Source organism: Phascolarctos cinereus, unplaced genomic scaffold, assembly GCF_003287225.1.
Source record: "Phascolarctos cinereus isolate Bilbo 61053 unplaced genomic scaffold, phaCin_HiC Scaffold_3;HRSCAF=262, whole genome shotgun sequence".
NCBI lineage: Eukaryota > Metazoa > Chordata > Mammalia > Diprotodontia > Phascolarctidae > Phascolarctos > Phascolarctos cinereus.
Window position 1 is genome coordinate 192,214,644 of NW_027555736.1, and position 25,755 is coordinate 192,240,398.

Here is a 25,755-nt window from a genome sequence, read left to right on the forward strand (position 1 = left end):
TTAAAATTCCAAAGTATCTAACTAACATTCCTCATCTGAACTAGTCATATTAAATGTTTTAGTTTTGGGGCAACATTTTAATTTGACAATTACTTTTCCTTTGAAATTGTGCCAGTTGAAGAAGCATATGTTAGCTCCCAAGAAAACAAAAATGTAAGGCTTGTAAAATAACTTATTGTCCAGAGGTTGAATTAACCCGCGTATCTGAGAAGTACTGTTTATTTCCTTTTTGTTTTTTGCTTTTTTTTTTTTAACATGTCAGAACTAAGTAAATAAAGTAGTTAAGGGCTTCAAAAATCTTGCTTTTAAAATATGGGTAAGTTCAGTTACCAAGGTTCAGACTAAATACTCAGAACCAAAGAATCATTCAGTTCCCATTTTTATTCATTATAAAACTTATCATTTGGGCCTATGTGTATACATATATACATACATACAAATGTGTACATATATGTGTGTGTGTGTGTATCTATACCTATATCTATATCTATATATATATCTCACCAGGGTTCTTTTGTCATTTTTATCCAATAAGAAAGTGAACATAAGGCATACTAATAAAAGTGAATTATAACAGTGTCTATAACATTAATGTGGTAATATCTTCATTAAAAATAAAACTAGAGGGTCAGTGGCATAGTTAAATGATGTGACTTTCATTTAAAAAAAATAAGTCAGTCAGTGTGGTGGTAAACTGAATTTTGTAGGTTTCATGAAGGCTGCCTGAAGTCTTTCCATTTTATCAATGTAAAAAGGTCACTTTTTAAATGTGCAGTATTAATGTAAGAAAAAAATGCTTCTTCTTATAGGAGAAGCAGTTGTTCAAGTATTTTTAAAACTTCATTGCAAAATTAACCTCTATGTATTATAACTTCATCTGAGGTACTCATATGGCTATATATGGTATATATGTGCTTGTATATATACATGTGTGTATAAACACAAAACATGTATACATGTATATGTATGGATGTACATGTGTGTATAGGGATATATGTATGTATGTATACACACATACCTATTAAACATTACACAATTCTCCCAGTAAAAATATTTTTGCCCTTATCTTTATTAATAAGTTGAAACAAAACTATCTTGGGCATAAAGTCTATGCCAAATTTATCATAACTACATGGCACAAGATCAAAAGAGAAAAAGCATAAGAACCCTGAGCTCTAGGGAGGTTAACAGACATAGCCATAGCTACTTAATGAAAATGATAAAGTAGAAATTCTCACCAGCATCTCTGGACACTTAGCCAATGACTTCACCCTTAGCCCACACTTCCCTTCTTATATTCCTATACAAAATATCTAGGATGTTTACTTTTCACATTCCTGGTTTTTTTCCCCCCTATTGTCACTATGTGACCCTTTTGGAGTGAGTGATTTTCTTGGCCACAATTTGAATAAGACAGGGTTTCCATGACTCCCATATCACATAATTATGCAGGGACTATAGGGTCCAGCTGACTCTCAAAATTATAGCAAAATATTTACAGTAAATAGTGATTAGTTTTGAGGGCAATTACAATAAAAGACGACCAAAGAGACATACAGGTTGTTGAGATGGTGATCTAATAGCAGAAATCAAACACAATGCCACAGCTTGGTGAGTAATATATTGACCACTTTTATGAAGTAGGACCTGATTTTTCAAGCAGTGCACCATTAGGGTTGAGGAATGCATTAAAAACTAAAATTGTCTCTGCCTTTGTAGACTTTGTCATCAAGGAAATGTATTATCAGCTATAGAGCACTTAAAATAAATTTTAAAATTTAGATGAGTTGTAACAGTGCCTGTTTCTGTTACTGGAAACATCATAGCCCTTCGTACCCACAATAATTTCTTCTCTGGATTCCATCTTCCCCTCTACTAACTTCAATCCACTAATGTTCTAAATGGTACTGAAAACTATTCCTCAATACTAGGCAAGTAGAAAACAGTATTTAATTTATCATAGACTATCAATAACGTCTCCCCATGAAAACTATCAGAAGAAGTCATAAATGAACTTGAAAAAAGACTTGACAAAAGTCTGGTGTTTTCTATAATTGTCATAAGCACAACACCTTACACCTCACTTTGTATCATCCACAATATTCATTGTGTGCCATCTACATGCACAAAATTGCCCTAAAGTATCCAAGAGGAATGAAAACTGGACAAAGTAGAAAGAGGATGATATATGCATCCAGAGAAAGAACTGTTAAATAGAAGTATGTATAGAATGATTTTACATATATATATGCATATATGTGTACATACATACATATATTATACATAATATCCACATACATACATACATACATACATACATACATACATACATATTTGTGTCAAATTGTAGCCATCTCTAGTTTGGGGGGCAGAAAAAAGAAAAAAAAATTTACATTATAAATTTGCTATATATTTAAAAGGAATAGCAACTTATACATAATAGATTTACAGGTTCATGTGCAATTATCTCTTTTTTTTAGTCTACTATGTTATGGAAATGCTTGTTTTATTTCATAAATTAAAAATAAAATGAATTTTAAAAAATCAAGAACTATCTTGCAGTATTTGGTTCACAGTAACACTCAATTAAAAAAATTAAAACTGTGAGCTTTTTCTGGATGAAGCTAGGATGCATAACATGCTGTGCAAGACTATTAAACAACTGGTAGGTTGGCTTTTTGTCAATAAGAATATAAATGCTATGTTCCAGGTCCTGTGGTAAGACAAACATGAAATAGTACCCACCCTCAAGAAACCTCCATCTTATTGAAATGCACTGTATTTAATTCTCCTCTACGTTCTATTACTAAAAGAATCTAAAAGAATTTGGAGAGATTTTCATTGTTTAATCTTACAATTATTTAATTCTAATATTATGACTATTTAATCATAAGCCCCTCCATCCATATGAGGCACTTTGTTAGGCACTGACTAAACCAAGACAACTATGAAACAACACTTGTTATCAAGGAACTTCCATCCTGCTGAAGATATATCATGTATAGAAATAAAAAAATAAATTTCAAGAAATACAAAGTAAATATAAAATAATTTTGGGAAGCAATAATAGCTAGAAACATCAGAAGAGTTCTCTTGTAGGAAGTGCCACTTTATTGTTGTTGTTGTTGTTGGTCCTTCATTTTAGAAGAGGACCAATAGCATCACAGGGTGATGTCTTGACTTGTGCACGAATTGGATTTAAGTGAGGCAGAGCCACACTAAGTAATCAGCCTCACTTCCTCTTTACAGTCATTTAAGTCCAATGGCAAGACAAAAGTCAACATGACTGGTGATGACCCAGGGTGAGAAGGTCTGGGCAAGGGTCTGAAAGAACCTAGGAACTCTCAGAGGCAGTAGAGATGTTGCAGAACATCCCAAGAATAGTATCAAATAAAAAGATGATAAAATATTTAGGAAATGGTTATTTTTAGGCAATAAAAGTAGGCCTGCCTTACAATATCACTAATTCCATTCACTTCAACTCAATATACAATTACTAATATATTGCCATGTTAACTATACTGGGCTATATCTAGACAAAGAAACGACTAACACAACTAATAGCTAATTTCTGACTGTAAGAAGGTTATAGTTGACGAAGGGGGATACAATATATACATAAATAAACTGATCAAAAAAGAGTATAAACCAACAAAGGAAAAATCCTGACAATGAGGTATTAGAAACTTTGGAGTAGAAGAAAACACATTTGACTGGGGGAGTCATGACAGTCTTCATAGAATAGAATGAAGCAAAGCAAAACCTTCACAGGTTACAAATTTGGTACTGAAAAGGACCCTAGAGGCAATATAGCTCAATGAGTTCATTTAAAAGATGCAGAGATGGAAGCACAGACAAGTTAAATGGTTTTGCCAAGATTATACAGGTAGTAAATGGCAGAGGAAGAATTTGAACCCAGATCCATGTGCTCTAAATTCAGGACTCTTTCCACTACACATTGCTTGCTACGTTTCAGGAAGAAAAGAATTTTAACAGCCAGACACGAAGAAGAAGTGCATTCCAGACATGGGCATAGCATGCATTAATGTACAGAGGAAAAAATAGGAGACAATAGAAGGAGATCAGGAAACAGATTGTGATGAGCCTTATATTCCAGGTTTGAGAGTTTATATTTTATCCTATAGGAAATAATTACTAAGGGATTTTGAATAGGGAAAGGTCATAGTCAGATCTGTGAATTATGAAGACTTTTGGATAATTGCATTAAGAATTGAGTCTTTGCTGGACACAAAGAGGCTAGTTGAATGACTATTATAATAATTTATGTGAAAAGTTATGAAAGCCCAGACTAGAATCTCGACTATGTAGGTAGAAAGAAATAGACAGATTCAAGAGATACTGCGACCCTAGAATAAATAATTGTGATATCAGAGAAAATAAGTGCCTATTGAATAGGGATCGTTTCAATTATTATATTTGTATCCTCATGATCTTGCACATTGCCTGGCACATAACAGGTTCTTAATAAATGAATGTTGAATGATTGTCAGAAATGTGGCAGTTTGTGATATTTTGAGTATGAGGTACGGGGGGAACATCGAGGGTAGAAACTGAGATGTTGGCCTATATTTTAAAGAAGAAATTAGGGCTTGAGATACAGCTTTGACTATCATCTGTGTAAAAGTAGAAATTGAACCCATTAAAGTGACTGAGACTATGAAGGAAGAGAGAAAAGGGAAAAGGATAGACATCAATACCTTAATGGGTGGGATAAAGATAAATCTTCACTGGCTAGTGGTAGAGATGGACAATGAGTGGACAGACAGCTAAGATGAAGTCCAGAAGAGAGCAGTGTCAGAAAACCAAGGGAGGATAGAGTATAAAGGAGAAGGAGGTAGGCAACTGTGTCAACTGATGATAATTATCTCCTTGCTTATTGAAATAGTTTCTTCTTGTCCTTTTGTTGAATTTGACAATGTTGTTCATTGTCTTCTTGATGAAACTCTCTTCCTCTTGAGACTCTCCTCTTTTGGTTTATGAGTTGTTCACTTGACTCTAACTGATAAATTCATCTCTATGTGTTTCTTCTTCCTTCAATTCCCCTTACCATAAAACCCTTTCTTATTGACATTTTTGTGAAAACTCATTCCTCAAAAAATTTCAAATCTCACTTCTGAGAAGATGATTTCCAAGTCTACCCTTAGAGGTCTATCCCTTTCTTTGTCTCATTTCTCCAGGGTATAACTAAACTCTATCGTCAATCATATGTTCTAATAATACTTGAAACTTAATGTGTTGACATCGATCTTGTTTTCTTCACTTAAAAACTGTATCTTAACTTTTGACAATCATTTTTACATACATAGGGCCTTAATAGTCCTAGTTTTTTCGGCTTGTTACATTGAATTTATCTTTCGATTTCTCCCTCCTTCAACTCTTTGTTCCTCCTAAAATCAACAACCCTTCTCTCTATTTCTTCAGTAACTTCCCTAGTTCTAGACCTCATCATTTCATGCCTGGATAACTATTGCAATCTGTTGTACACATGGTTGTTATTTTTTCTAGACCTTTGATTTTATTGAGGTTGGTAGTTCCTGGCGAAGGGACCGACTCTCTGAAAGTACATCTTTAAATTATTGTCTTAAAGAGTTGCCAAGAACACTGTCCAGTCTAGGGTCACAGCCAGTGCCAAAGACAGGACTTGAATCCAGTTCCTCCTGGTTCCAGTTTCAATTCTCTATCCACTAGTCTGCCTCTCAATGTCAAGTTAATCTTCTTTAAATACTATTTTCATTTTATCACCCCATCCTACTTAAAAACCTAAGGTGATTTCCCTTATTATCTACAAGATCAGAACTAAACCTTCATGCCAAGCATCCAAAGAACCCTCAAATGACCTTCTTATATCCAGCCAAATGAATCTCTTCCTTTTCCCAAAAATGTTTCATCTTGTTTTGTTTCCCTGCTATCCCTTCTGATGACCGTGTCTTTGTAGCAAAAATGCCCTCCCCCTCAAAGTTTCTTATAGAATTGAGGTTATTATAGTCTTGCTTGGTCTAGAAGAAAATTTAACTATAATTAAGACATAGCAATGTTAATAGCTATTCTAATACTGACTGAGAAAAAATCTTCACTGAAAGAAGAGAGCCTATAGATTGTAGATCCTGGGAAGAGAAGAGTATGTTGATTCCTTTTGGGACACTAAGATGCTGGAGACCAATATGGAGTGATTTAGAAAAACTTGTAGCCATTAAATAATAAAGTAACTGGGGAGCCCAAACCTTTGGACAACAGAATTTGAAGATGGAAGCCATTCCTATGTACAGAAGAAAAAAATACCTACCTCAAAACCTTACATATGATTATACTGAAATCATTAAGGGAAAATGCAAGCAAAATGTACCCAAATTATCCAAAATACAGAATATGACATCTTTTTCCTAAAATCACTAGATATTTAAGGAAAGTTCTTACAAAGGTGGTATTTCTGATTCGAATTGAAGGGCAATTCAGGGGAAATGAGAAAAATGTTATGTGATGAGAATAAAGGTGGGTATAGTTAAAGAAATTTCTGTAGGTAGAGTCCAGAGAAAATCAGAGAATCAAGGTGGCTATGAGTATAGGAGTTTCCATGTGAAGGCACAGGATGAATCTAGGGACTCCAGCAAAAAAGACCTTTCTGCTCCAGAAAATAAGGGACCACAAAGATAAAGTTTAGCTTGGGCTAAGGATAGACATGAGATAAACCAGCCAGAAAAGAACGCTATATCAAGGGCTCACACAGAAAAAAAAGCCAACTGATTGGAAGTTCTGTAAGAGAGAGTTGGGAAGATAATGTTTCTAAATTATTCCAAACTAATACAGTCATTTGAACTTGTGACCCATATTTTAATCAACTCAATCTGCAAGTAGTTTTACCTTCAAGATTTCTGCATGCTATAGTAAAAGTAATTGTATACTTTAAAACTAATGATCCTATGTGTAGCATTGCATTGAATAAGTCATAGTCTGAAATACAGTAACTAGCCACTTTCTATTTCTTCTGAAGGAAAAAAAAAAGAATTTTTTTTCAATTGAAGAATGACAGATTCTTGTTTGATATAAAATGGAATTTTTGTATTTGGTAGACTAGGTTGAGTCACTATGGAAGATTTAAATTTTCTCTGCTGAGACACAAAAATGGAAAAAATATTCTCATCACTCAGACAGAGATTAGATAAAGAATCATTTGAAATAATGGGAATAGGCTAGATGATGTTTCAATGTCCTTCCAAACTTTTCATCATTTAATTAGACAGCCATCAAGCATGTGGGGACTAGTAAGGATAGGAATGGGGGGAGGGGGTAGGTCCAAATCCAGCACCATGGAGAGATCACTGATCTTTGTGAAAATGCTAAAGGACATATAGGTTGTGGTTAGGACCACTTTACCGCAATGGGCTTTCACAAGGCAAGTACACATATACTGAGTGGGCATGGTCTATTGGGTAGGGTGCTAAGCTTAGTGAGAAAGACCTGGATTCAAATTCCACCTCATATATAAGCTGTTTGATCCTTAGCACGTCACTTAATTTCCCTGTGTCTAAGTTTCCTCATATGCAAAAATGAGGGGCCTAGATTCAATAACCCCCAAGGCCCTTTCTGACTCTAAATCTATGATCCGATGAATTTAAAATACTTTGTGAAATAATAAAATAAATTAATGAAAATTGTTAAGACAGAAAGACCATCACAACATCAAGAAAATGAAATCAACTCCACTGGGATGATTAATGTGGCAGATGGAATATCAAGTAATTATACAGTGAAAAAGAATACTTTTTTAATATTTTGGAACTCACAGCTTTTATAAGAAACTATCCTAAAACTTTTGGTAAAAGATTTTACTTTTTAAAATTGTAGCAAACATTCCCTTGTCGTAGACAGAACAAGTCTACAAAAAGCCTAGAAATTGATCATTTTTTGCTCTTTGCTTCCAAGAAAAGGTTGCAAGGATTACAAACATAAATACATCTAGAGCTCCTTAAGAAGAAAAGAAGAGAAACAACAGCAGTGCCAATGCCAACAGAGTAAAGGTAATTTGACCTTCTGCCCCACCCAATTCCAGAACTTCTTTCCAATTTCTCTTCATATCCTAGTCGTTTTTCAACCTTAGCCAAAGTGTTGCTTTCTAAGCCACCCTTATGGTATGGAGGTAATCCTAAAGAATGTGGCAGAATGGTGTAAAATCTGGAAACTTTAACCAAACTAGAAAGATTTCTAGCATGGGCCTAGAATTGGAATATACTGTGTCTTTGCTTTCTGAGAACTAACCTAATTATGCAAAGGTGCATTATCAGTTTGCTGGCACTGCACGGTGAATTTTTCAGCCAAACAATTAATGAAACATGGATGGAGTTTTGGTCAGTACTGGTGAAGGGATCATTCACAAAAAGAAATCAAAGCTTTTATAAAAGTACAAAAGCATTCTTATTTTTTTTATTTCTCTTTAACTTATTTGCTGACAATGCTATCTACTAAATCCCCCACACTCAGGAGAACTCTTGACCCAAATCTGATTCTGTTAAGAATAATAAACTTTAAAAGTACAACTTGATCACAAGATGAGTTAAGACCTTTGATTTCATCAGCACGGAAACTCTCTGTAGCAATGTTGATTGGCAACTTCTTTGCAATATATGATCTTAAAAGGTTGTATAAGGTACTGAGAAGTTAAGTAACTTAACCATGGGGTCATACATGCAATATGTATGGATGTGTTTATGATTCCAGGTTTTCTTAACTCTAAGGTTAGTTTAGCCTTCTATTCATTACACCACATTATCTCTCTCCTAGGAGATCATAACAGTAGTGAAAATTAGTCTTTGTAGCAGACGAAAGTAGGTCATGTTTTCTTCCCGAAATGGGGAGAAAGAAGAGTAAGACCAATAGCTCTTTAAATTTTACTTTTTAAAAAAGTACTTCTAAGGATCCAGACAGGCAAGATTTTATGGATTTTCGTACTTGTTTTGCTTAGGAGAACCCAGCACTACAGACTTCCACTATTTATCAATTAATCTGGCATCCAGCCTCAAAGGAAGAAGGTCGACCTGTATTAAAAATGCAGTCATCAAAAATTCATCAAAGGCTTCAGCATTTTAGCTCATGAACCTTTGAATACCTGCATGCTTGTCAGATCTCTGGTTAGAGTTAATAGTGAGATCTATAGTTACTACAGTACCTACATTTGCCCTGACATGAGCTGCATGAGGAGTCTTCCAGGGGAAGTACAGTAAAGATTCCACAGAGCAACATTTACCCTTCCCTCATTACCTTCAACACAACAGACCACCACATACTGACACCACCCAAAGTTCAGTCAATCAAAGCAGCTCTTCTGCAGTGGGAAAAAAAATACATGGAGGAGCCTTTATTTTCCCAATTATAAACATCACAAAGTTAGCAAGAAATGCATGTAAAACTATCTCTGGGAGGATCACACACAGTATAGCCTACAAATTGAAGCTCTTTAATGCTCTCCATGAAAGAAAAAAAAAGTAATGATTTCAAAACCTTTTCTATAATGTGTGAGGAAAGCTGCACAGTCTGTGCTAGAAGTTAAAACGAGAACAAACCTTCAAGTTCAAGGTAAGAACTCTCCTGCTTAACTAATGCACTGCTCATAGCTGTCATCATTAATTTATGTTAGCCTCTGTAAACATCAAGAGTATAATAGGCCAATTTCACAACTAAATATAGATGCACATTTTGCCCTTATATAAATGGCAGATTGCTGCTGTAGATCATCACTGCAGCAAGACGTCAGTAAAGATGCACTGTTTGATGGTCTGATGCTCACACAATATATAAAACCAGTTGTAATGGTTGTTTGGAAGCAAAGTGTAACATAGCAGCAAAATTTCATTTGTTCCACAAACTCAGGATATATTAAGCTTGGCTGACAAAGACTATTGGATGTGCTAAATCAGTTTGACCTTCATTCTTGCTTTATTTTTCTCATTTAACATGTGAAATGACCATTATTTTTCCCCATGTAAGAAAATATAATGAAATTCCCTGCCACCCCTCCAAAAACATTTCCAACATGTAGCAAAACTGATGTTCACAGTTGTAAATGTTTTAATCATTACCATAATCACGGGGTATCCTCGCTAATTTAAAGTAATGTACACACTTACATACGGACTCTAATAGGATGATCATGACTCACATTTGACTTTTTGTAGAACAGATCAAAAAGTAATTAAAACCATTCAACTAAGTGCTTTGTCTCCTTGTCAGAAAACGCTTTGTGTACGTTTGAACTCCATCATTAAATTAATTGTCTTTTAGCCAATGAGCATTTTTATTTGAACACCTTAAGTAACAAGATTTTACTTCTAGAATGAGTCATTAGAATAGTAATAATAGGAAGCTGCCACATTTTTTTCGTATGACTAATTTTGCTCCTTCGCAATTCTTTTCAAGTAACGTTCACCTTGATTCAAATAACGATTACCTAGGCCTTTGTAAGACCAAACTATTAATCGTCCCTCTTGCTTTCTGCCAGAATTCTCACCCTGAATCAAAGTGTTTTGTTCTTATTTTTTCCTCCACAACTTTAAAGTAAGAAACTGGCAAATTCATGATCATGGAGAAATTGTGGCTTTATCAAGCAATTTTGCTGTACCCAATAAACAGCACTTTACCTTGGAGCAACTTGTATATTTCACACCTTAAATTTCTATTTACCAAATCAGCTAATCACTTCACAATTGAACTTCTCAGAACAAAAAATTATCAATTAAAGTGGTTGAAACTCCTGCAAATTATCATTTAGGAATGAAGTAATTGCTTTCATCAGGGCAGAAAAGCCCGCCAGAACAGAAATGTCACTTTAGATTAGTGTTCTCACTCCTGAAGCTATGGATGACACAGCTGATATAAGACTAAATGCCAAGACCAATCAATTGCTTTTGTGGCTCGGCTCGGAGCTGCTGTAAAAGGGGCCATTTTCTAGGATCTACTCTTCATTATAGTAAATGCTATCTCCTTGGTAACATAATTCCATTTCTCATAAATTCTGTCTGAGAGCATTGTCCTAACAATGGATGTTTGTGGAAAAGAGTGCTGTTGGTTTAATGCACAGAATTTAGTGTGAACGGCTGTCAAACTGCTATACTTTACTTGTTCTTAAACATAAATTGAAGTATTATACATTAAAAAAAAAGAAATCTTGGTTAGAAATAAATGTTCTGAACAAATGCAAGATATTGTACTTGAAGGTTTTTGTGCCACTGGCTTAGAATTCAGACTCTTTGGGAATGTGGATGTTGTGTCTCTAAGAGGCTTCCTGGGCTTTGCACCTATCGGTTCAAACCAGAGGCTGGATAAACACTTTTCTTACCCTCTCAGCAACGGAGTTTGCAAATGCGAAACTGCAGAGCTAAATGCAGACTCATTAGGACACAGCATGCTATTTGTGAGTAGCCACAACTGTGTGAGTTAGGGGGGAAAATGTTCTTTGAGTCCAGCCCTTCCTGGAAAGCTTCCAGATCTTAATTTGTATTGTTCATCTCCCAGAAGTTTCGAGAAGCTGGGTTATGGGCTCCAATTAAAAGGAAATTGGAGGAGCTAATCTAGTAAATGAGCGGCAATTCTATGCACTGCTCTCTTCAGGGCTGAGGTTTGGAAAGAAATTCAGGATCACCAGTTTTTGCCCAACACAGGGCAGTTTATCATTATGGTAAGCATATGATTGTTACTATCATTGAAAATAGCAGGAGTTATAAGAAAACACTAAGAGGAAAATCTATCACTAAATATTTGAAACAGTCACAACATCTCTACTTGAAATGGAAAGCTAAAATGAACAGTAAATGACTGAAGAACTATCTATCCATTACCTGAAAGTTAGTCTAGAGAATTTCCCCCATTTTAAAAAATTTAATGGGGCCCTTTCCTCCCAATTTGGGGTGTGTTGTCTCCAAGTAGACTGAGTTTTCTCCACACGAGTCAGGAGGAAGTGTCCCACTAGACTGTTAGTTTCCATCTCTAGTTCCAGGAGCTTAAGGATACACACACACACACATACACACACACACACACACACACACACACACACACACTCACTCACTCCTTCTCCCCCCCCCATCCCCAGCCTTCTCTCAGCCTATGGCTTTCCCTCTTACTACACTAAGAAGATCAGGGCTATAAAAGCTAAGCTCCCTCAACCCCTTTTCTTACATATCTCAGAAATTCTCTATGTCTTCACCTTCAGTCCTTGCCTCCAGTCTGCCCCTTACCAAAGCTGAGTCCATTACCTATACCCTGAGTCCCATTCTGTCCTATCCCCTCCAAGACCCTGTTCCATTAATAATGTCTATTTCTATGCGCAGTCTCTACCTTTTCCTTCCCTACCCAGGACTCTAATTTTCTATTTTTTAAAGATCTTCCTTTATTTAATCTTGCTATAATTCAAATTGTTTTCCTATCTCTTTTTTTTTCCTTCACCACCCATCTTTTTGAAAGGACTGTCTATTCATTGTTCCAACTTCTTCATCAGTCAAATATGACTTCCACATGTACCACTTTTCTAAGGTCACCAACATCCTCTTATTTCAACAACCTTTTCTCAGTCTTCATTCTTCTTGGCCTCTCTGTCATATGTGACATTACTGTACAGCCCCTTCTTCTGAATATAGCCTCCAAATGTGGCTTCCTCTTATTTCACTTACCTTTCTATCTCTGGTTTCTCTTCTTACTTTTGCTGTGCATTCTCCAAGACTATCTCCTATCATCGTTGTTTTTCACACTCATTTAGCAATCTCACCCACACTATGGTTTCATCTGTCAACTTTTTTTTTTCTGGATGACCTGGATCTAATTTATTATGATGACTCTAGTCCTATTTATCTTCTGAGCTGCAGACCCACATTTTCAACTCCCCACCTTTCCCACATATTCTCCAATGCAACAGGTTCAAAAATAAAACCATTATGAATCAAACTCTTTGGATCACATGAGAGCATCACAAGAGCATAGACAGAGATTTTGAAATGAACTCAGAGGTCTCCTGGTCTACCTATTCACCTTAAAGATGATGAAACTGAGGCCCATAAATGTTAAATAATTTCCCCAAGGTCACAAAGCTCATAAGTGACAAAACTCAGATCCTGTGACTCCCAAGTTAGGTCTCCTTCTACTAAATCATTCCGCCTCTGCTACCTTTATAAAAAAAAGATCCATTCCTTGTAAGATGCAGCATGGCACACTGGGAAAAGAGCAGCAGGATTTGGAATCAGAGGGCATGACTATGAATAGGGCTCTGTAATTTATCCTCTTACTGACCTCGAGTGAGTCTCTTGATTGGCTATGCCTCAGTTTTCAATCTGTAAAATGAGAGTTGGACTAGAAGATGTATAAGGCCCCCATTCCCAGCTCAAAAACTATTGTTCTGTGCTCTTCCTGATTTGTTTTGGGGAATTTTTTGGGTAAGGAGAGATTTTTTTTTTAAGTTTTATTGACATTTGGTTTTATATTACGAACATTTATAGATCACTCCCACTGCATGGGTGATCTTTTGTAGTAAAGAAAAACAATTAAGTAAATCCAATAATATGATGACCTCATTTGAAAATGCATGTGGCAATATGTAACACCTTCCTATCTGTCTATTTTGAAAAATGGTGGAAATCTATTTTCTCTCAGGGTAGCTAGGTAGTGCAGTGGATAGAACCCTGGTCCTAGAGTCTGGAATATCAGAATTCAAAACCAGCCTCAGACATGTACTAGCTGTGTGACCTTGAGTGAATCACTTAACCCTTTTGTCTCAGTTTCTTATCTGTAAAGTGAGCTAGAGAAGGAAATGGCAGAACACTCCAATATCTTTGCTAAGAAAATCTCAAATGGAGTCACAAAGAGTCAAACATAAATTAAAGGACTGAACAATTGAAAAAAAAAAAACATTTCTCTCCCTTCATCCCACTGGAAAAAATGAGAAATGGAAATCCTATAACAAATATGTATAACCAAGCAAAATATTTCCTCAATAGTTATATATTACATACATACATACATGTATATATATATATATATATATATATATATACACACACACACACACACACACACACACACATGGGAAATGAGCACTTGTAGGTGAGTAGACCAAGGAGATTTTAGTGGAAAAAATGGAATTTTATCTGGAATCTAAATAAGACTTCAACAATCAGACATACAAAAAGCAGAATAGGTAAGTTATTGGAAACATCTGAATAACTGACAATTTTCTCTACAAAGTCCCCATGCTTTGTACCATCATCTCTTTCCTCTTCTCTCTGTTCATTCACCTCATTTTTCAGCTTACTTTCATTTGTTATCCTCCAAAATTAGAATATAAGCTCCTTGAGGGTAGGTATTATTTCATAAATGTTTACTGATTTGTTAGCATTTTGATACAGAGAAGAACATGACCAAAGACACAGGAAAGTGGAGTGATTTTTGTGTGATAAGTAGCCCAATTTTTCTAGAGCATAATGTGTATGGAAGAAGAAAGTAGTATGAGATGAAGCAAGGTTGATGACAAATTGCAGGAACCTTGAATGTGAAGGAGATATAGAAGAAGAAGGATAATCTCTGGTTTTGAAGGAGTGAGTGAGACAATGACTCCCAGTTATGGAAACAAGAACCAAATGATTTCAAAAAGACCTGGAAAGATTTATATAAACTGTGTTAGGAGTGAAGCAAGCAGAACCAGAAGAACAATTTACGCTGTAACAGCAGTATTACGAAAATAAATGTTTGAGGACTTTTGAAGAATGAAATGAGTAGAACCAAGAACAGCAACACTTAACAACAACTTTGAAAGATATAAGAACTATCCTCAATACAATGAGCATTCATCATTTTAAAGGACCAATGATACAATCTGCTATCCATTACTTCGAGGCAATGGATTTAGGGGGAAGAGATAGACCTAGATAGATAGATATGTCTATAGATACATAAACAGACATTTGTGTGTATCACCCTACTGCTATTTCCCATGTCTTTGTTCATATTATTCCCTATGTCAACAAGCCAACAATTAAAAAAATCATGTCTCAAACACTTACTATGTGCCAGGTCTATGCTAAGAATAGGAAAATACAAATAGAAGCAGAAAGACAATATCTTCCTTCATGGAGCTTACATTCTAATGTTGGAAGGAACCTGAAAAGGAAGGGGGTTAGGAGAGAGAAGGGGAAAGTGATGAAGGTACTTAAAGTGGAGGCTTCATAGAGAAAGTTTGGATTTTTCAGATGCCTCAAATACCTTACCTCTCTTGCTATTTCTATCTGTGAGTACTGAAATCTTAGCCATCCTTCAAATTTCAGATCAAATGTCATTTTCTCCAATAAAATATCATTGGTCTACCAGGCTATGAGTACTTTTTCTATCTTCAGATCTCTTAGAACATTTTTTTGGATCTCTCATGTGCTTAACTTATTGTGTATTTTTTTTTCTTTTAGTCATTTTCAGTCTTATCTAACTCTTCATGACCCTTTTTGGGCATTTTCTTGGTCAAGATACTAGAGTGACTTGAGATTTCCTTCTTCAGCTTATTTTACAGATGAGGAAACTGAAGCAAATAGGGTTAAATGACTTGCCCAGATAGTAAGTATCTGAAGCCAGATTTGAACTCAAGTCTTTCTGACTCCAGGCCCAGAGCTCTATCCACTACACCACCTAGCTTCCCCTTTATTGTGCAGAAGAACTATATATACGTTTTTATCCCTCTTGCTAGAATTCAAGCTCATGGTTGGGGATCCTGTATTACCCATATTGATATTTCTCTTAGTGACTAGCACAGTGCCTTTTCCTATTTTGGAGGGTGAGCCAAGGCTTAGAATTTCATTTTCTATGTGGAAACTCCCACCAAAGATCAGTAACTCAATGAACTTATAGTCTTAGAGAACTGTCTGAGGCACTAGTTGTTTAAGTGATTAGTATTTACAGAGGTAGGACCTGAACTCATCTCTTTTTGATACCAACACCTTTATCCACTTTAGCATCCTGACTCTCACTTTGACCATAATAGGTACTTAATGCATGTTTCTTGATATTAAACACTAAATCACATGTAGTTCATTAATTTTTTCATTATTCAACAAAATCAAGGTATAGATGGCTGCAAAAGATTACAAATGAAGTGCCTTGTTACTTTAAAATTAGTGAGCACAGAACTCAAAATAATGATTCTATTGATGCTTTCCCTTCACATTTCAAAGATAATTTGTTAATAGAGTTTTACTCAATTTATAATCATGCACATTTTTTGTGCACATGCATTCTGTAATATAATGCATTACAATATGGGCATTATCAATTCCCAGGTAACATTTCCTATAAAAATTCCTATTTCCTGACTCATAATCATCTCCTAAATTTTCCTTTGGGTTGTAATTGTTCTATGTGTAAGTGCAAACTGCTTTCTGATACAAGTTCATTAGGCCACCTTGAACTTTTCTAGGAGAAATGTTGTCTTTATTTTTCCTTCAGTGTGATTTCAAGCACTTTCTAAAAAGCACAAAGTTTAAAAAAAAGCTTTTGAAAGCTGTCAAGCTTGACATGATGCACTTGGAAAGTGGAAAGCATGCTTTGACAAGTTTGGAGAGCTTTAAGTATGAAAAATGAAAGTTACAGGCATGTGAAAATAGTGGTTTGAGAATGCAGCATTCACCATTTTTCTTAAAATTAAATGGAAAATTCAGGGACATCACTAGCATTTACATATATTTTGGGGTTTTTTATAATTAACAAAAATTCATCCTTCAGTGTTATCACTAAAGTATGAAACTGTTAGGTCTTAGGTGATCAGAGCAGATTATTTATCTCATATCATGGCATAGTAGGAGGAGTAGCAACCTTTCAACTCAAACCCCTAGCTTCAAATCCCAGTTCTGCAAGTGACTGAGTGAGTCCCTACAGCTCATTCCTCCTTTACCAGTTTTAGTTTCTTCACCTACAGAATGTGACATGAAGAAAGGGGACTGATATTGCTGACATCTTCCAAATGTAAGTATCTATTATTTCTATCAATGTTCTTCCTTCCCCACCAATATGGCTATGACTGAAACTATGTCCTTCAACACATTTTCATTTTAATACCTATGCATGTTAAAACAAGGAAACTTTGGAGAATAGAGGTCGTAAGGTTGTAAATAAAGTGCCTTACTACTTTAAAGTTAGCGAGTCCACCAAAGGGTACCATCTAATGACATGATGTTATCACATAACAAATTATGCCAGGTTCCAACAATTGTTTGTGGAACATATTTAACTACCACACTGAGTATTGAGACCACTCATATGTCGCAGTCTCATCTCAATTTATGTCTCCTCCAACTAGACTGAGTCCCAAAAGGTCAAAGGAACATACATTCATTTCCTTTTTTATTCCTTTACATATCGAGCAAGGTGCTTTGTGACTCCATAAATGCTTGTTGGGGAAGTAGGAGGATATGCTAGCTGATTTCTTTATGCATTTTCCAGGCCTTCAAATTCTCTGACCTCTTATGGTCCAGCTAACCTTGATCTTGTGAAATTTTAAGCTGACTCCAGCTCTTTCCACTTCTAACAACTTGGGCTCAAATCTCAAACGGCTAACACGAAATTGTGTAGGGGGATGGGTATGCTGTTTTTCTATCCTAGTGATTATCAATGCAATGGATACAGGAAAGATCTCATTTGAGAAGACTTGCAACCTTGCTAATATACCACTGTGTCATGCAGTAGGTACTCGGTTGCTCCTATTACTCTGTCTTGAACATATCCACCAGGTAATAAAACAATGGAGTCATTTGCTCACGGACTTACCACTATAACCCAAGAACTACAGAGAAATCACACAAACTAATCACAACTCACCAGAAAAGTGTGAATATAAAGTAAGGAAACTTTCAAAAAATACACAAATATCTCAGAACTTATAAAGCCAAATAGGTTGTTTTCATCCTCAAAATATTCACCCTGAGAATCTGTGTACTTATTCCAAATTTGTTGCCATTGGCCAAAACATTTCAGAACTCTTTGGAATTGCCTTCAGAGCAAAACAAAAACAAAAACAAAACCTTAAATTTTAAAAAGTGGCAAAGCATTACCTTTTTCAGGTGAATTTTTTGTTTGGTTTGGTTTTTGGTAGCTTAGAAGATGGAGAAATGGTTGTGGGGTCATAGAGACCCAGGACCAAATACAGCCTCTGTCTCATACTGGCTGTTTGACTCTGATCAAGTAAATTAATGTCTCTGTGACATAGGTAACTCTCTAGATTACAGCCTGCAGAGAAATGACTGATCTGTATTGGCACTGGAAATTCCCTAATCTGGAAGTTCTCCCTTCCAATAAAATCACATCTAGTTCCTAGCTTTGTTTTCTGTATGTTTGGGGTGTGTGTGTGTGTGTACGTGTGTGTGTGTGTGTGTGTGTGTGTATGTGTTTTGTTTTCTTTTTGTTTTTGACATTCAGAAGTCATTCAGAGTAAATCCTGGTGAATGAGAAAGGTAATCAAATCATGGAACACACTTTTGGTCAAAAGGAAGGTGTGATAAAAATTAATAAGGCAATTTCCTGAATGGCTCATTCACTAGCCCTGAAAGCAGTTCCATAAAATGAAGTTCTAAAGTTCCTCCTTTGATGAATGACAGCAGCATTGAAAGAAATGGATCCATAGTCTTCTACTGTACATACTTATTCTGAAAAACATCATTTATTTGAATGTTTAACTCTGGTGTGTTTATTTTTTTAACAGCCTCATTGCTTTATAATAACACTGTTTAGTACATAAGCAGAGACCACCATGGGAAATGGACAGACCATATCTTGTAATAATAAACATATTTCAAAGGACAAAAATAAGTTGCTGTGGTAACTGAATTTCCTGAATTTGAGGAAATTAATATATTAACTGCAACATTAACATGAGGCCAAAATGTTGCTGATAACGGAATAATAATATGACAGATTAGGACAAGATCACAAGTGCAGGGGAAAATATACCTGCAACCTGATAAGTTAATTGACTAATAAAGTGAAAGGGAGCAATAGAAGCTGGAGATCCTAATGCCTTACTGGTTCCCTTACCACCACCACCACCCAAAAAAAATTAAAAAGGAACTAATCATATGGTTGCACCTATGAAACATAATAAACATTGAGTTGGAAAATGCAAAAAAATCAGTTTATTTGATGATCATTTCATTACTATCTGAATTAGAAGTTCAGTTTGAATTCTGAATACATAGTGAATTTCTCACATAACTATGCTTGTTTGAATTTATCTCAATTCAGTTCAACAAGTGTGATTAAGCACGTATTATGTGTCAGGCACGTATTTGGCAGTGGAGACAGAGGAAATTAAAAAAAGTCCCTACCTTTAAGAAGTTAACTATCTAATGGGGGAACAACATATACAAAGATATATTAAATAAAAATTTTTTTAAAAAACATAATATTAAGCAAGAATGTATTGTGTTTACTTTGTGCTGATAATGTGCTAGGTTCTGGAGATACAAAGAAGTGGTACAGTTCCTTACCTTAAGTAGCCTACATTTCTCAAAGAGAAAAAAGAATTGTATGCATATATATTTATATTTATATGTACAAATCCATACCCATATGCACATACATATGGAATAGATACAATGGGTTTTTTGGGGGAAAGATTATGGGGTGAGAGCTTTAACAGCTGTGAGAATTGGTAAAGATCTCATCTACAAAGTAAACACAAAGAAAGTTGGGGCCAGGTGACAGCACTAACAAATGAGGGTATCAGAAAAGGCCTTGTGATTCAAGTCTCAAAGGAAATAGATTACAAGAGGAAGAGGAGAATTTCTGGCACAGGGCACAACATGGGGGCAGGAGATAGAATACTACGTATGGGAAAGACAAAATAGGTCCCTCTTTTTGTAAAGCAGAGTACATGAAGGAGAGCAACATGAGTCCAGAAATACATGTTAGCACAACATTGTGAAAATCGTGAAGGGCTTTAAATGTCAGAGAGGTTTGTTTTTAATTTCAGAGGTGATAGGGAGCCACTGAGTACTCCCTACAGGATATCATTCTAACAATTCATTACTCATGCTCCCAAGCATGCTGACTGATTTGCTACAGCTAAATAAATACTTTCTCTTACTTTTAGTCTGTCTGCAGCATATTTCACTTTACTCTTCTTTCTCTCTGTGTGTCTCGGTGTCTCTGTCTCTGCCTCTATCTGTCCGTCTATCTCTCTTTCTCTCTCTCTCTCCTCCTGTATAGATTTGCATGTCTTTTTCTGCTCCACAGATTGCCCCTTAAAATCTCCCAAGCTGGCTCTTTGATTTACGATACTGAGACAGCTCAGCAACTCATTCATCTCACCTCTTGTGAAAATGGCAGAGTTGCCTAATGCCCTTTTGGTAAGGGCACACTTTAGAATGCAAGACACAAGAGCAAACAAGATGTCTTCATCTGTTTTCTGGGTAGTTTAAAGCTACCTTGTCCCCATATCTTGGGGGATATAAACAAGCAGAAAAGTCCTACAGGTGGGTGAGATGAGCACCTTCAGACTTCAGACTTCAACTGTGTTTCTTTTCAGTCTGTAATAACCATTCATTTCCACAGGTACCCCTTGAATTATTATTTCTCTCTAAAAAGACTTGATGAGCGTATTACATGTTCAACTAAACAAGAGGGAATGAAGATGGGGGGACAGGGTTGTGTCCAGCAAGAAGATGATTTAAACAAAATAATTTCTAAGGTCCCTTCAAGCTCTAATATTCTAACCATGTACTTTGATTCTCTGCACCAGGGATTAGGATTTAGAAGTAATGTGTGGAATGTAATCAGTAAAGGCAACACTATGGTGCTTTGTCCCTTATTTGGTATGATTTCAAAGACCTCCAGCCCTCCTGAAACATGGCCTCCAACCCAAGAAAAATACCTCTCCCAGTGCCTTGGTAATGCCTAGAATATCAAATTGAAGGTTTATTACTTTAAAGCTTTTTCTTTTTTTAGAATACCCTCAAAACATTATACATTAAGCCTTATCAACCATTTATACCCTATAAAATAAATTTATTACATCCTTTCCAGGTTCAGACTGGTGGCAGGGTTAGACATGAGGGCAGTAGATATCTTGAAAGGAGGGAAAGGTGAGGCACCTTCAGATGGGAGGAGAAGCAAGAGTAACAGGAAATTGAGGACAGGAAACATTTTCCTCCTTTATAATTTCATCTGACACCAGATCTGCTGTCAGAGGAGAAATTTCAACAAAACCAATGTGTTAATTTCAGAGTCCACAGAGGACATAGTGAGAAGCATCCATGTAACTGTTTTTCTAGCAATCACAACCATATCTTGTCACAAAGCTGCATATATCCAATCACAACTGAAATCACAACCAGTTGATCTGAGTAGCATCCTATTTACAGAAATTACAAATAAAAATGTGTTTTCTAAAACAGTGAATGTAAAGCATTACTGAAGTAATTCATGATTTAAAATCTTATGAAAACAAAATAAATACTAGAATTCACCATCACTAGGACAACCACAATGATTAATAACTACTATTAGCATCATTATTTATTGAATGTCTTCAATATATCAGGTGCCTCACCAAACAGACTAAAATGTCAAACTTAGTCATGTTTATGGCTAAAAGCATTAAGCAACTCAGCAACAATATTAAAATATATTCAATTAAATTACCCTTTAAAAAGGAATAACCGAAAAATTTAAAACATTTAAATGCTCAAATAACCTCAATATATTGATTTAGTTGAATGCATGAAGCTCTTTGTAAACAAACTTTCTAACCATGTTGCTAGCTTGCTTTGAGTTTTAACTTTTTCTCTTCTCTTTTCCTGCACTCTGATGGACACAGCCAATGCTAAAGCAATGGGGAAGAGGGTGTGGCAAAGGAAGACCAAGAAAAGCTAAGGATAAGGATAGCCTACATGGAAATCAGTTCTTGCCTAATAACAAATTTAGAGGATGTCTTTAAGAAAGGATTTTAGAAATTTATTCAGATTTGTCAACAAGTCTGTCAACCAATCAGCTATTGAATATACACTACGTTCAGAGACCTTTATCAGGCTATGTGCATATTAAGGGATTCTTAAGTGTAACCAGAAAAATGTTGTGCTTTTTTTTTTAAACATGGACTGAGACATCTCCGTAAAGAGACCGAATTAGATGCTACAGAGACCCAAGTCTGATTGCCTACAAATCACCCAAGGTGGGATGTGCAGTCTCTGAAAGGTTCAGGATGTCTGAATATAGATAGGTACCTAAAGAGGACTTATGGGGTTCAAAAAAAGGTTTGAAACACTGTTTTCATACTTTCTCACAAAGCTGTCTCGTCTTCTGGTTCTTGGTAGGGTGATCTTCCTCTTATCTTCCTTTTGGTATATTTCTGTGCATCTGTCACAATTGCATTCCCAGACTGGTGCTTTCTCATTTCTTTTCAGCTCTCCCTTCCCCTTCTTTGGCAATATCCATCTCTTCTGGGATGCAGGGTGACAGGTGAGGTTGAAGGAACAGCCATGATGCCTGTGCCCAGCTTCTGCTGCTTTATGAAATTGATCAGAACGGCACAATTCTAGTCAATTTCACTCACAGCAGGGGCCGCAAGAGAAACATTCCTATGTAAGAATCAGGCACTGCTCTTCATCTGCAGCTTTCAGGATTGATTCTACAGTGGCTATCAGTTGAAAAAGAGGGGAAAAAATACAGACCCAGCGCCTTTGAAAGTGCATCCCAGGGCAGATACACTACCAATTTGTTCACCCCTACATGTGAAATGCATGTAAGGAATGTGTATGCCCAACTCTAAAGCTATAATTTTATTGACAGGCTCTGATGACATTATAAAATCCATAGGGGCAAAGAGCAAGTGATTTGCTCATGTCACTAGAAATCCAATACAAAATTACAGCTTTCATTTAGAGCCTTTTTGGTACATTTTTTCCCCTCTGTAATGATTCATGGTTACCGAATTACTAATATTTGGTTGGGGGAGGGAGAAAAAGGTGGAGAGGATTCAGCAAGAAGGAAAAACAAACTAATTCTTTATAGTTCAAATAAACCCAAATTCCTCAACTGTCAATGACAGAACCATTATTTGGTGAATTCTTGAGAATGTATTCTGGGTGACACGGTGATAAAGAAAGAAGTTGTATTTTACTTTAATTTTGTAATGCGTTCTGTAGACATCAATTTGTGTGCTGTAGATATACATTTGATATGGCATTTGGGATCTCAAAGTACTTTTATAATATTGATTTTTATAAGAAAGTGAGAGCCAGAGAATAGACTCATAAATCCTTGTGGGATTTGTACAGAGGAACAGGAAGGAAGACTAACAGTCAATACAAAGTCTCATTTGGAGGCATGGCAATGGGTATATTGCAGTTAGCAATGGAAAATTCTCCATTAAAACTTGTATGAAATGAGTCAGAGAATGTAAGGCAGAGAAGAATTTACACAAATGACGGGAAAAATAAAAAGGAAAACAACTGTTAGGGCCTTCTCCACTAAGTTTATTTCCCATTTGTTGGTCATGTTCCTTAATAACAGTAACATATCATTTAAAAAGTTTTAAATGTTTAACTCATATCAACTTAGAAATAAATGTGATACTCCATGGAACATAAATACATTGGTGGTATCTTAAAATAGAAATGCATTACAGAAAACTATGTTAATTAGATGACTAAATGTTTTTCTCAACTTACTCAACTCTAATAAAATTTCTCATTACAGGCTGACAATCAGGGAGAAAAATATTAATATAAAATTAAATACAATATTAACATACCCACATGGTATGTATCTTATATGGACCTAACTATTTAAGCATTTTCTCCCCCTCAAAAATGTGAGATCCTTGAGGACAGGGCCTGTTTTGGGCTTTCTTTATATGCCCACTGCTTAGCACAGTATTTGGTATATAGTAAGCACTTAATAACTGTTTATTGATTAACTGTGATTAAAGGCTCTGTAATTTATCAATGTAATGAGCAATAATGACTTGAATGAGCTGAATCTCTCTCACCTTTTTGCAGAGAAGCTGTGGTCTATAGGTGAAGAAGTACGTTTTAAGATATAGCCAATGTATTTATTTGTCCATTAGTCAGTCTTGAAATCCATTTCTATCTTTTTTTTTTTTGGCTAGGCAATGGGGTTAAGTGACTTGCCCAGGGTCACACAGCTAGTAAGTGTTATGTGTCTGAGGCTGGATTTGAACTCAGGTCCTCCTGAACTCAGGGCCAGTGCTCTATCCACTGCGCCACGTAGCTGCCCCTCTATCTTCTATTTAGTGATAATAACATTAAGAAATCTGGTTAAATTTTACATGGAAACTTTATTTGTGTAATGGTAACGGCTCCTAACATTTAATGCTAAAATTTGCATTTTCAAATAATTTCAGCATACTTTTGCTTGCATAAGCATCCTTGGTCAAGCCTATTGTATGTAAAACATCTGGATAATTCAACCAACAAATTATTACTTTGAATGTATAAAATGCTATACTTTGATATAATTTAAAAACCTCATTATTCAAACATTTTCAAGATGTGTATGATTAACAGCAAACAGACACAGCCATCATCTTTCTTTACAACTCTGAAGAAAGTCATATTTGTCCTGTTTTTCAATATACTGAAAGATATTATTATGGAGTTGTTCTTCACAACAGGCTTAGAGTCTAAGAAATGACCTAATGATAATTGTTTAAGAAAATGACATTGGTATTATGTTCACAACATAGTATGATCCCTGATAGCATTACTGGATACAGAAATTATACTTACTGATTTGGAAGGAAATTCAGAGGGTTCAGCACACCAAACTGCAGAGGAAGGATCCCCACTAAAACTTCCACCAGCTTGAGGAACACCACAGATGAGGGCCTCATTCCCTCTGGGGCAACCAATCCATTTTTTTTGGCAGTTCTATTTGTTAGGAAATTTTCCCTTACATCAGGAAATCTGCCTCTTTTCAATTTCCACATGTTGCCCCCTATTTCTTCCCCCTGCAGGCAAGCAAAACAAGCTTGCATTCTACCAAATAAGTCCTGCCTTTGGGACATTCATACAATGTGTACACTATTTATATGTCAGTCGTTGGGGATATCAGGTTGCATTGATCTTTTCAATGAGACACAAATCTGATTTTCCATTAATAACATTTACTATGTGTATGAAGAGTAGTAGCAAAGGGCCCTCTATGTCATAGTATATAATTTCTTAAATTACTTTATAAGTTTAATAAATACAAACCCCGTGAACCAGATTTTAAATTGAAAACATACACAAACAGAAATCTCATTGCAACAAAAATGTAGGTTGATTTTTTTTAATAGATCACACAACGTTTATGTTTACCTGACTTGAATTTTTGCAGGTATATATTTAAATAGCCAATTTTGAGATTCCTTATGGTCTTTATTTGTCAGCAATAACAAATAACTAAAACGTTTTTTAAAAGCCCAAACCCCGAAACCATACGGAGGTTGGTTTATGCGGTATTGATGCTTATATAGGGGAGACTAAAAGAAAAAAGGAATACCCTCACAAAGGGCTATTATACCTGATAGGCTCCATACAAGACAGTTGAAATGTGAACTTCAGTATTCAAAATAGAAAGGATACAATCATATGTCTGGTTAACTTACAGGAAATAGTTCCCGAGACAATTTTACACTAACTACAGTGATTTGTGCAATTTTTTAAAATAATACCAGCCAATTTCTCTCCATTATACTCTGCTGGCAGAAAATAAAACATTTTT

General features: G+C 35.6%; 1 protein-coding gene across 1 annotated transcript in view; it reads right to left on the reverse strand.

Annotated features, from left to right (window-relative positions):
• NPAS3 (neuronal PAS domain protein 3) overlaps window positions 1-25,755 on the reverse strand; it is a 1,126,677-nt gene that overhangs the window by 811,945 nt on the left and 288,977 nt on the right.